General features: G+C 46.0%; 1 long non-coding RNA gene across 2 annotated transcripts; it reads right to left on the reverse strand.

Annotated features, from left to right (window-relative positions):
* Positions 1-5,507: 5,507 nt before the first annotated feature.
* LOC114450070 (uncharacterized) lies at positions 5,508-10,228 on the reverse strand. 2 transcript variants are annotated; one of them, XR_003672033.1, is made up of 4 exons: positions 10,174-10,228; positions 10,017-10,082; positions 6,589-6,738; positions 5,508-5,539 (listed from the first exon to the last, which is right to left on the reverse strand). It is a non-coding gene; the product is annotated as an uncharacterized LOC114450070 (long non-coding RNA). The 2 variants fall into 2 exon arrangements; XR_003672034.1 differs by lacking the exon at positions 5,508-5,539 and adding an exon at positions 5,783-5,797.
* Between the last annotated feature and the right edge of the window lie 335 nt (positions 10,229-10,563).

Raw genomic sequence — 10,563 nt, forward strand, 5'->3', positions numbered from 1 at the left:
GTTGAAAAAAAAAACAGGTTAAATTCAGAGACTTAGGTCTACTTCAGTATCTTCTGTGTGTCTTCTTTTTCTTCTTTCGTCCTGTCTGTCTTTCGCCTGTCTCCTTTCCACAATTATCCCCAATCTTCGGGTTGCCCAGGCTGTATTGGTCCTGGTGGTCTACGCTCTCGTTGTAGTCCCAGCTGTGCTGGTAGTCTGCGTATTCCTGGTCGCTTAGGTTGTCCGGGTCTAGGGTGCCCTGCTCGTGTATGCGGAACAGCCAGTCCAATCTCTTATCTGGTGTCTCTGCAACACGTTCTCTTTTTGGAGGTTCCTGTAATTTTACCCATTTTGGCAGAAAGATGTCTACCAGCTGTTCGGGGTCCAACGGTCTGTACTTGTCCCTGCTCTTGGACAGCTGGTTGCAGGGATCCTTGCTCTCAGCAATCAGGTCGCTGCCATGTTGCTTGAGCTCCTCTGGTTCTTTTGCTTCCTGCTCACATTTCAGCTGATCTTGTAAGGAGGACCTGTCCTCTGACAGTTGGCTGATCTTACTGTCCTTCTCCTGGACGGTCTTGTTGGCCTTCTGTAGGTCACTCCTCAGAGTGCAGACCTCGTTGGCCAGCTCCTCACACTTGGAAGAACACTGGGCATGTTCTTCGGCAGCCTTTCTGAGGTTTTCATTTTCTTTTCTGAGCTGGTCACACTTTACCCTTAACTCTAGAGCCTCTTTTTGCTGAAGAGTCAGAGACTGCTGTAAACTTTTCTGCGTTTGCTCAAATTCCAGCTCTCCCTCCTCCAACTGTCTGAACTTGGCCTTGCTCTTGGCCAGTTCGTTGCAGACATGATTGTTTTCAGCAAACAGGTCAGTGATGACATTCTCCTTACTAACCAGCTCTGATTGAATTTCACTGTTACGTTTCTCGAGCTCATCAAGGTGTTTCTCAGTGCTTTCTCTTGATTCCTGCTCACGTTTCAGCTGATCTTGTAAGGAGGACCTGTCCTCTGACAGTTGGCTGATCTTACCGTCCTTCTCCTGGACGGTCTTTTTGGCCTTCTCTAGGTCACTTCTCAGAGTGCAGAGCTCGTTGGCCAGCTCCTCACACTTGGAAGAACACAGGGCATGTTCTTCGGCAGCCTTTCTGAGATTTTCATTTTCGTTTGTGAGGACGGTCCCATTGGCCTTTTCCAGTCCAGTGATCAAGCCGTCTGATTTCACAATAAACTGCTTCACCGTTTGTCCTTTCTTCTCGCGCTTCTCACGTTCTTGGCGCTCTTTCTTCTCGCGCTTCTCTCGTTCTTTGCGCTCTTTCTTCTCGTGCTTCTCTCGTTCTTGGCGCTCTTTCTTCTCGCGCTTCTCACGTTCTTGGCGCTCTTTCTTCTCGCGCTTCTCACGTTCTTGGCGCTCTTTCTTCTCGCGCTTCTCACGTTCTTGGCGCTCTTTCTTCTCGCGCTTCTCTCGTTCTTGGCGCTCTTTCTTCTCGTGCTTCTCTCGTTCTTGGCGCTCTTTCTTCTCGCGCTTCTCTTCTTGTTTTCTGCCTGAAGGCATCAGTTTGGACATCCATCCATCCATCTTCTGTTAACCCGCTTGTCCTGCAGTGGAGGGTCACGGGGGGCTGGAGCCTAGCCTAGCTAGCTTTGGGTGAGAGGCGGGGTATACCCTGTGAGGACACGACACACCCTGGATGGGAAACATTGGAGATGCATTAGGAAGGGGACAGAGACAGTTGAATGGCTGAAATCGGTCAATGTATGCTGAAGATACGCTGCGCCAAAAAACTACACACCAAGCAGTTGTTCAGAGGGTGCAACCCCCATTAAAATACATGGGATCTGCCCTGAGAGGAGTAACAGGAGGCTGACACACCCCTCTCTCCAACATTAATTAGGCTTAATTAGGCAGGCAGAGCGGTTACCATGGTGACAAGCTGACACACAGAGGCATACAAAGCTCTGAATTGCTATGATTCTCCAGCAAAGCAAAGCAAGCATGTTTCAGCTGCAGCAATCAAACTTGCATTTTCTTCAGGAAATGCACTCTTCTAGTTTTTTGAAAAAACCCGGAATGTCCTCTGTGAGATGAACATTTTGATAGCTGAATGGCTGAAATCGGTCAATGTATGCTGAAGATACGCTGCTGTAAAAGGCTCCTGAAGGAAATGCAAGTTTGATTGCAGAAGCTGAAGCATTGCTTTGAAAGCTTATCTGAATGATTGCTTTGAACTCTAAAAGTATGAAAAAACACATCTAAATGCATATGAATAGAAGCTGGATGGCAGAACAAGGGCTGAATTCCTCTGAACACAAGCTGAAGCAGTCATAAAAGCAGCCGAATTAACCTGAACAGCAGCTGGATAATTGCTTTGAACAGCTGGTGAATTGTCTGATCTTGGAATAATAGCTGAGGCTTAGGGAGACTAAACGATTTTGATGTGGGCATGTAGCAAACAGCTCCATAGCGATGAATATGGCAGATATCATGTGTAATGATTGATAAAGAAGTAGCCGTAATACTAGTGATACTATACAGCTGAAGGATGATCAATATGACACATATAATGCTTAAAGTCTGATAAAGACTACAAATATGGCTGCTTTGTATGCTTCTTGACAGCCTGTCACCATGGTAACCGCTCTGCCTGCCTAATTAAGCCTAATTAATGTTGGAGAGAGAGGTGTGTCAGCCTCCTGTTACTCCTCTCAGGGCAGATCCCATGTATTTTAATAGGGGTTGCACCCTCTGAACAACTGCTTGGTGTGTCCAAACCAAAACACTCAACAATTTAAAAACCGTGAGCATCACAAGTGTTTGCTCTACAAATGTCTGCAATTTCATGTTGATCCTGTAAAAGATGTGGAAATGGCAGCGAGTTAGAAAATAGGTTTGCTCTGGTCCAGTCACTTCACCATGAATGAGCAAAAAGACCGGCACTCTCCCCGAACAGCTGGCTCTACAGGCAAAACAGTTTGGTTTAACGTCACCAGGAGCTCTACCGTCTCTACAGTCCCTGGGTTTACACTTCTCTGGTCTCTCTATCACGCAGAATGGAGTTCGCCCTTACACACTTACACACATACACGGCATGTGCATAAATGCGCACAACTCTCTCTTTAAATAAACATGAAGAAGTTGCACTTATCACTCACTACTGTTGGTACTCACCACGAATCTGACTGTATGAAGAAATGTGTAAAAGATGTTAGCCTCCTCTGCAGCTGTGTTTCGTTCTTCCTCTCTGATCCTTCTCTTCTCCGAGTTTAGTCCAGTAATCAGTTTGATTATTTTCCTTTCCACTTTAGGCAGGTTCGTTTCCACGAACTCTCCAAAATCTCCTGCTGTGTCTCTCCTTGAAACTGTCCACCAACACCTTTATTGCACAAAGGTGTACCTTTATATAACTTTGGTATGCCTTTGATCTCTGAGTCATCAAAGGTACCCCTGTCAGCCTGTCACCACAGTAACAGCCCTGCCTGCCTGTATCCATGGCAACCTGAATGTTTCTCAACCGCCCCTAACTGCAGCTCTCTCTGTCCCCCTCCTAATGCATTTCTGATGTAAAAACACCCTCTAAACAACTGCTGCTTTTGTCCAAACCGAAGCCTTCAGACAAAAAGTATGGACACAGCCAGAATCACAAGATGTTGCTCTACAACACAGTATATGCGATGTGGACATGTAGCAAACAGCTCCATAGCAATGAATATGGCAGATATCATGCGTAACGATTGATAAAGAAGCAGCCAAATACTATACAGCTGAAGGATGATCAATATGACAGATATAATGCTTAAAGTCTGATAAAGACTACAAATATGGCTGCCAAATGCAGCCAAATGCCATATGGTTGCCAAATATGGTAACAGCTCTGCCTGCCTCATTAAGCTAAATTAATGTTATTTTTTTCAAAAGACTATAGTTTTTCAAGTATTAAGCAGTTCCTGTGTCATTTTTAACATGGGAGTCTATGAGAGAGCCCTTCAACCAGGGTCATCTGCCAAATTTCTCTCCTCCTACAAATTTCAAGCTTCACACGTATAGACTTAGCCTGCCTGTGTACGTCATCTCCCCAGTTGTGTTGTTTTAGTATTGGTTGTGTAGTGTTAGCTGTGTTTTTGCCATCGTTCGTTGTTTTCCACACAGGTGTTGGTGTGTTTATAGATGTCTTACTATGGACATATATGTGATGTCACTCCGATGATCTCATCCATGATATGTTACTGTGAAATATGATTGTGCCTGTGCCTGCTCTAAGATGTGTGTGTGTATTCTGAGAAGCTGTGTCTGTTGGATAACAGAGGGTAAAAGACCGCAGGCTGGTTGGAGGCTCATGTTTCCAGAACCAGAACCTGAGCCTATAATGTTTGTAGCAGGTTAGTAGCTCTGCACTTGGTCCACATACACCTGGCCGTGGTCATCGTGGTGATAAGGCAGGTGATGGGGGTCTATGTAAGCTCCAACCTGGTCATTGTAGGCGTAGTTCAGCTCCCCCAGGTCATCGGTGGGGGCGTGGTCTCTGCCAGCCAGCAGATTGGTCCGTTTCAGAGCGCGGCCTTCTCCAAATGCACGGTACAGATACACCACCATGACGAACAGCACCACCTGCAGAGAGGCGGAAACACTCAGTGTGATGGAGCTAGAGTAACATAAGGTTACCATCCAGACTCACTGTATGAGACAGCCTCTAGTGGACACTGGAGGAACTGCAGTTTGTGCTGCTTGGTCTCAGTACCTACCTCAGTACCTCATCTACTAACAGATACAGAGCTGTGCTGATCTTCCTTCTTCTTCACCCTTAATAAATATTTATGTCATATAACCACAAACAGGCAGCCATGTTGATTCAAAACCATCCAATCAGAAGCAGACAGGAAGTGCTGACACGTCAAAGTGATCTGCTGGTGACTCAGTGAAGACACATAAAAACCCTCAGACTGTGACAAAGGTGTGTTTGCACCCTCTGCAGGCAGTGCAGTGTTACTACCTGCAGTAACTGCAGGGCGACGTCCATGGCGATGATGGTCAGGGAGTTCTCCTGCAGCCAATCACTGAACGTCTGACTGCAGCCCTGAAAACCACAAACCCAGCAGCATCATGGGTAAAACATCACATCACACCAGCGATATGAAACACAGCAGGTTTAGAGCCGCCGGCGCCCCCTCAGGAGCGAGCTCGTGCCGCTCCCTTGGCCAATCAGAGTGAGGTTCAGCAGCTCGGAGCACCAGGAAGAGTTGACGCTGCGCTGAAACGAGTGAAAGCAGGAACACGGAAGCACGTCTGGACTCGTCAGGTTCAGGCTCTGGATGTAGGTGTTGCTCAGCCAATCAGCAGCACCTGGGGGGGGGGGGAAACCCACCACACATCAGCCGAGGGACACAGGTAAAAAACAGCTGACTGAGCCCTGGATGTGGTCGCAGCATTTTCCCACGTGACCTGAATGCAGCATCAGACGTTACGCTGACTCACCGTCAGCAGCAGGAACCTGATCTCACAGGTCGCTGCCACGCTGACCGCCAACACCACCGATCACCAGCAGGCCCACGGACACCACCTGCACCTCCTCTGCACACACAGAGACACAGAGACAGAGACACACACACAGAGACAGACAGACACACACACACAGTGTCATTGAGCTATGCTAACAGTTCCCCCTTGTTTACAGTTTTTGTGCTAAGCTAGGCTAAAGCAGCGTCCTCTTTGTAAATGTTGGGCTGATCCTTTAAAGCTGCAGTCTTTACCGGAGGGGAGGGAGTTCAGGAAGTTTCCTCTGTCGAACAGGATCCAGATCGCACAGCCGGCTGGACTCAGACCCACAAACTACAGAGGTCAAAGGTCAAGACAAGGCTCTGAGCATCATCGGCTGCGAAACCCCTCGTTTTCCACCACTGATAAGGGTTGGTCATCAAGTACGATGAAGTTGAGCAACTTCTCTGTAATCCCTTTGGCTTTTACGTTGTCTGCTGGAAGTTTATTTTGCCTTTTGAATGATCCAGAAGTGATTCTTGGCGGCTCTTCTCTTCTTTCTGCCCCCTGGTTAAAAGTCCTCGTGCTCTCTCGAGTGGTGCTTTTTCAGGTGTTTAATTATATTTGTAGTGTTGAACGTCGCAACGGAGGTTCCACCTCTCGGAACGATGGCTTTGCAAACATTGCACGTTGCTGTCTTACTTTGTGGCGTTTCGACCGTAAAATATTTCCACACAGCGGACATGTTGTATGGCGCTCAATGCTAAACTGCTACTTGCAAACTGCAGAGGATTTCCTTAAAGGAGGCGTGTCATCTTCTGTCAGTGTCTCATTGGAGCACAGACAACGTCACCTAGCCCGGGATCACTTGTGAGTCATTAACTCTGGATCGGAATGTTCAGACTGTGCTTCACTGTTAAAGTGAACATCTATTCCTACTGTTGGCTTCAAAGAGGAAACTACTAAATAAACCAGCTGACATCAGCAATTCAAAACAAACGAAAAGAAACAGAAAAAGAACACATTGAAAATGTATCCGTGATGATCAGAAGGACTCTGACTGATTAATCCAGAGGAATCTTTTCTCAGACCTCTTGGATGAAAAAGGCCTCTGAGCTTATTGAAGGATGTGAAGATGGACTCACCAGAAACACGGTGTTAAAGACTGCCAAGCAGAACTTCAGCAGCTCCACCTTCACCTCCAGCTTCTCCTCCACCTTCATCTCCACAGGCAGCAGACCACGGTCCGTTCAGGTCCCTCCGTCTGACCCTCAGAGGACCGACACTGCAAACGCCTGCGATCAGAGTTCACTTCCTCATTGTCTGTAAACATTAAACTGGTCTCAGAGTCTCCAAGGAGACGCGGCACACACGTCCATCACATAAGGCCATGTTGTAGGACAGGACCTGGACTCTCTGACAGAGGTGTGCCAGAGGAGGACGTGGTCCAAAATAAAGACTATACTGGACTGTCCCTCTCACCCGCTCCACACTGTGCTGACCAGCTACAGGAGCTCGTTCAGCAGCAGACTCCGACTCCCACGATGCACCACTGAGAGACACAGGAAGTCATTCCTGCCTGTCAATCAAACTACTGAACTCTGAACTGTGACAGTCACTCAGACACTGTACATTCATACTGGTACATTCATGTCCTGCTCTTTACTATGTAAAGGTTTTTATACAGTAGTAAATATGTGTCTTCTTCTTTAGATACAACTCAGGGATTTAAATGCTGTCTAGGTATTTAGATTATTATATATTTCTATTTCAAACTTCAATTTATCTTTGATTTCTTTGTCTGTAACAAAAAAGAATTTCCCCTCAGGGATAAATAAAGGAATTCTGATACTTGCAGCTATTTGACAATACCAACACGCGGCCACCAGAGGGCACTGATGAAGCCAAATATAGAGAAAAAACATGGAATTCTTTAAAAAGAAGAAGAGACAAATGCACCAAAATGTTGTTCTTAGGAAACTCCCCCAGCAGTATTTATAGGACAGATGTGAATCAGACAACCCACATAAACTGTTTTAAAGTCTGCAGGCCATTTGAATTTGAATATGAACAAAGAAGATTTGACAAAGAGGATGCTACATCTTCCTCCTGTGTTGCACAGAGGGGGAAATGTCTGATCTCCAATGCTACACATCTCATTACACATGCACCATGATGACATCATGTGTGGACACTACCATTCAAAAGTTTGGGGTCACCGAGCCACTTCTAGAGCTTCTCTGATCAGCATTACTCAGCTGTGCTAACATCATCTCACAGCACTGTTCTAATCATCAATTAGCCTTTTTAACACAATCGGCTAACACAATGCACCATTAGGACGACGCTTGTGCCAAAATCTGATCGTGTGCGATTAATCGTCAGAAAAATTGTCACCGATTACTATATTTACCACTCATCAATTACTGCAATTAGTGCCTCGTCATGATGATGCATTTTTGTGTGACGTACTCTCCCCTGCAAGTGCACACATGTAAGCCCACAATAATAAATCACAATAATGGCAGAAGGCGGTGGTGTTCAGTTAAATGACGCGGAGCAGGACATTCTAACAGAGGCTCAACGTCTGTCACCATAAGCTGGAGCACGAAGAAAGGCGAAGAAAGCGTGACGAGGTCACAACGCCAGCTCCAGCGAGGCCTCCTCCAGCAGATATTGGAAAGAATTCCACTCGGCCGAGAATCCGCGACATGTTTAGTATTATGCTCCTTACAACCAACCTAACGTAACGCAGGTTGATTTGCACAAACACACAGTTACATGTGAAATTGTCCAGTTTGTTTGTTTTTTCTGCTGCTGTTCTACAGTATGAGTGAAAACATGCACTAGTGTGGGACGTATTCCAGCCACAGGTTAGCAGGTCTGTTTGCACAGACATTTTTTTAACCTTAAATAATCACTGATGTGTAATCATTATCAGCTAAATGCCATAAATAATCATGACTCATTCTTTGGCCAATATCGCCCAAACCTAATTACAACACAGGAGTGATGGCTGCTGGAAGTGCCTCTGTTCACCTTTGTATATATTCCATTAAATAACAATACAATATATTATATATATATATATATATTTATATACAAAAACATACCTGTTAACACTGGTACACTCTGCTCACTCACAGCACCCTGCTGCAGCTCAGCACACACCCGCAGAAAACACACACACAAAATGAACACATGCCACAACCTTCTCAACTACATGACCGCACACAGACACATCACAGCATGACCCGCTGCTCTCTAACAGCCCATTTACCACACCGACAGGAAACACCTCGTAGGACCTTCAGGAACAAAACACAACGTCAAAGACAACACACAACACCGTCTCATTAATCACATAAACTACACACACACACAACAGTTACACAACACCTGCATCCGCACATGCCTGTCGCTCTGGTTGACAGGCAGCAGCCTCAGCTCCTGTCAAACCAACCAAACACTATCAGTTTATAACACATCACAACGTGTCATCACCAACAAACAGGATCACTGGTCCCACTCCAACAGGACCCGTCACAACAACACTACACAACTCCACATCACAATGTTTCTCTTTCGTCCTCTGGTTCTACTTGAAACATGAACAGTATCATTCACTGACATGGACCCATTTGGCCCGTTGCTTGTCTGAACTGACCCGGTGCGTCCAGGTGCCGATGTTGCTCTGTATGACACAGGTGCAGCAACGTGCTGACGGGCCTCCCTCACCAGGAACCTCTCTGAGCTCCTCCGGTACCTCTTACTGGAACGCTTCCTAGCTTCTATACAGCTGCTTCTGATGGGTCACAGGCCCAGACAGCAGCTCGGCATAAATCCAGCCTGCAGACACATGCAGACACACAAATGTCTACAACTACACAGCTACATTACACTCACTCACCAACCGCCGACTGTGTTGTACATATGAAATCTCCGCCTTCGTTCACACTGCAAACCTCTGGCTGGCCTTCATCACACAAACACCACTCAACACATTAGCCAGAGACTCTTTTCATCCCATGTGTCACAGCCAGTGGTTAGGCCCTTTGTTTGGAGGAGGTTTGTGACAAAAAAATAATTTTCTCACCAAAAAAGAAATTCAAAATAAGAACTAATCAAATCAAATCACGGCAACAAAACCGGATCTCTCCTCCTGCCTTCCTCCTCCTGCACACACCTCGCCCCGCCTGTCTGCAGGTGTTTTAGAGCTGATTGCCAGGGAGGAGCCATCCATTCATTCTATACAATCCGTACATTCTATCCATAAAAACAATTCAAATCATAATCTAATCAGTAGCAACATAAACTCTGATTGTCAACATATTTACGTCTATTCAAAATTCATCTGGCTCCATGCGTAATGAACACACAGTGACCCGACTCACTGCTTCCCTCTCCACACACACACACACAGACAACTGCACACTTCTTCAAAATCTTTATGACTCATCACATGAGCTTCTAAGACCTTTGGACATTTATTAAACAACTACCTAACCTCACAAACTATTTGTGAATGGGAAATATTTAGCAACACAACACACTGACACTGACAAACCATGACCTGAGGGTCAGCTGCTGTGTGTCCCGACACTGGCTGTCGAGCTTCTGTTATCATCACACACAGGGCCTGTGGCATAAACACAACAACGACACATTAACTGTGGGACTTCAGGACGACATTTCTACTCTGTTACACAACATACTCAAACCGCACATACCTGCATCACTGCTGATTCACTCTACACTTCATTCAGCTGGATCATCTTCTGCTCCAGGACCTACACAAAAAACACATTCAACTCATTTCCACTATTTTAATATTGCAATTTAAATACTGCTAACAGTGTCAGCTACCTCAAAGCACGTCTAACAGCAACAGTAACATTACAGCAGCTCAGCTATGCTAAAACATGTCCTGTGCTGAGGCCACGTCAGCCTCTACACACTATGTTTAAGGCTGCCTGAAGCTGTACTGCTGCTTTGGTCCGGTCTGTCTGAGGCAGACCATCACACTGATTCTAACATGCACACCAACTGCCTACACTGTAAAAAGCCCTTCAATGGTGTCGTCTGTAGGACTTTATTTTATAAAGTATATTTCTTCCAGT

The sequence above is a fragment of the Parambassis ranga genome, chromosome 17 (genome assembly GCF_900634625.1).
Source record: "Parambassis ranga chromosome 17, fParRan2.1, whole genome shotgun sequence".
NCBI lineage: Eukaryota > Metazoa > Chordata > Actinopteri > Ambassidae > Parambassis > Parambassis ranga.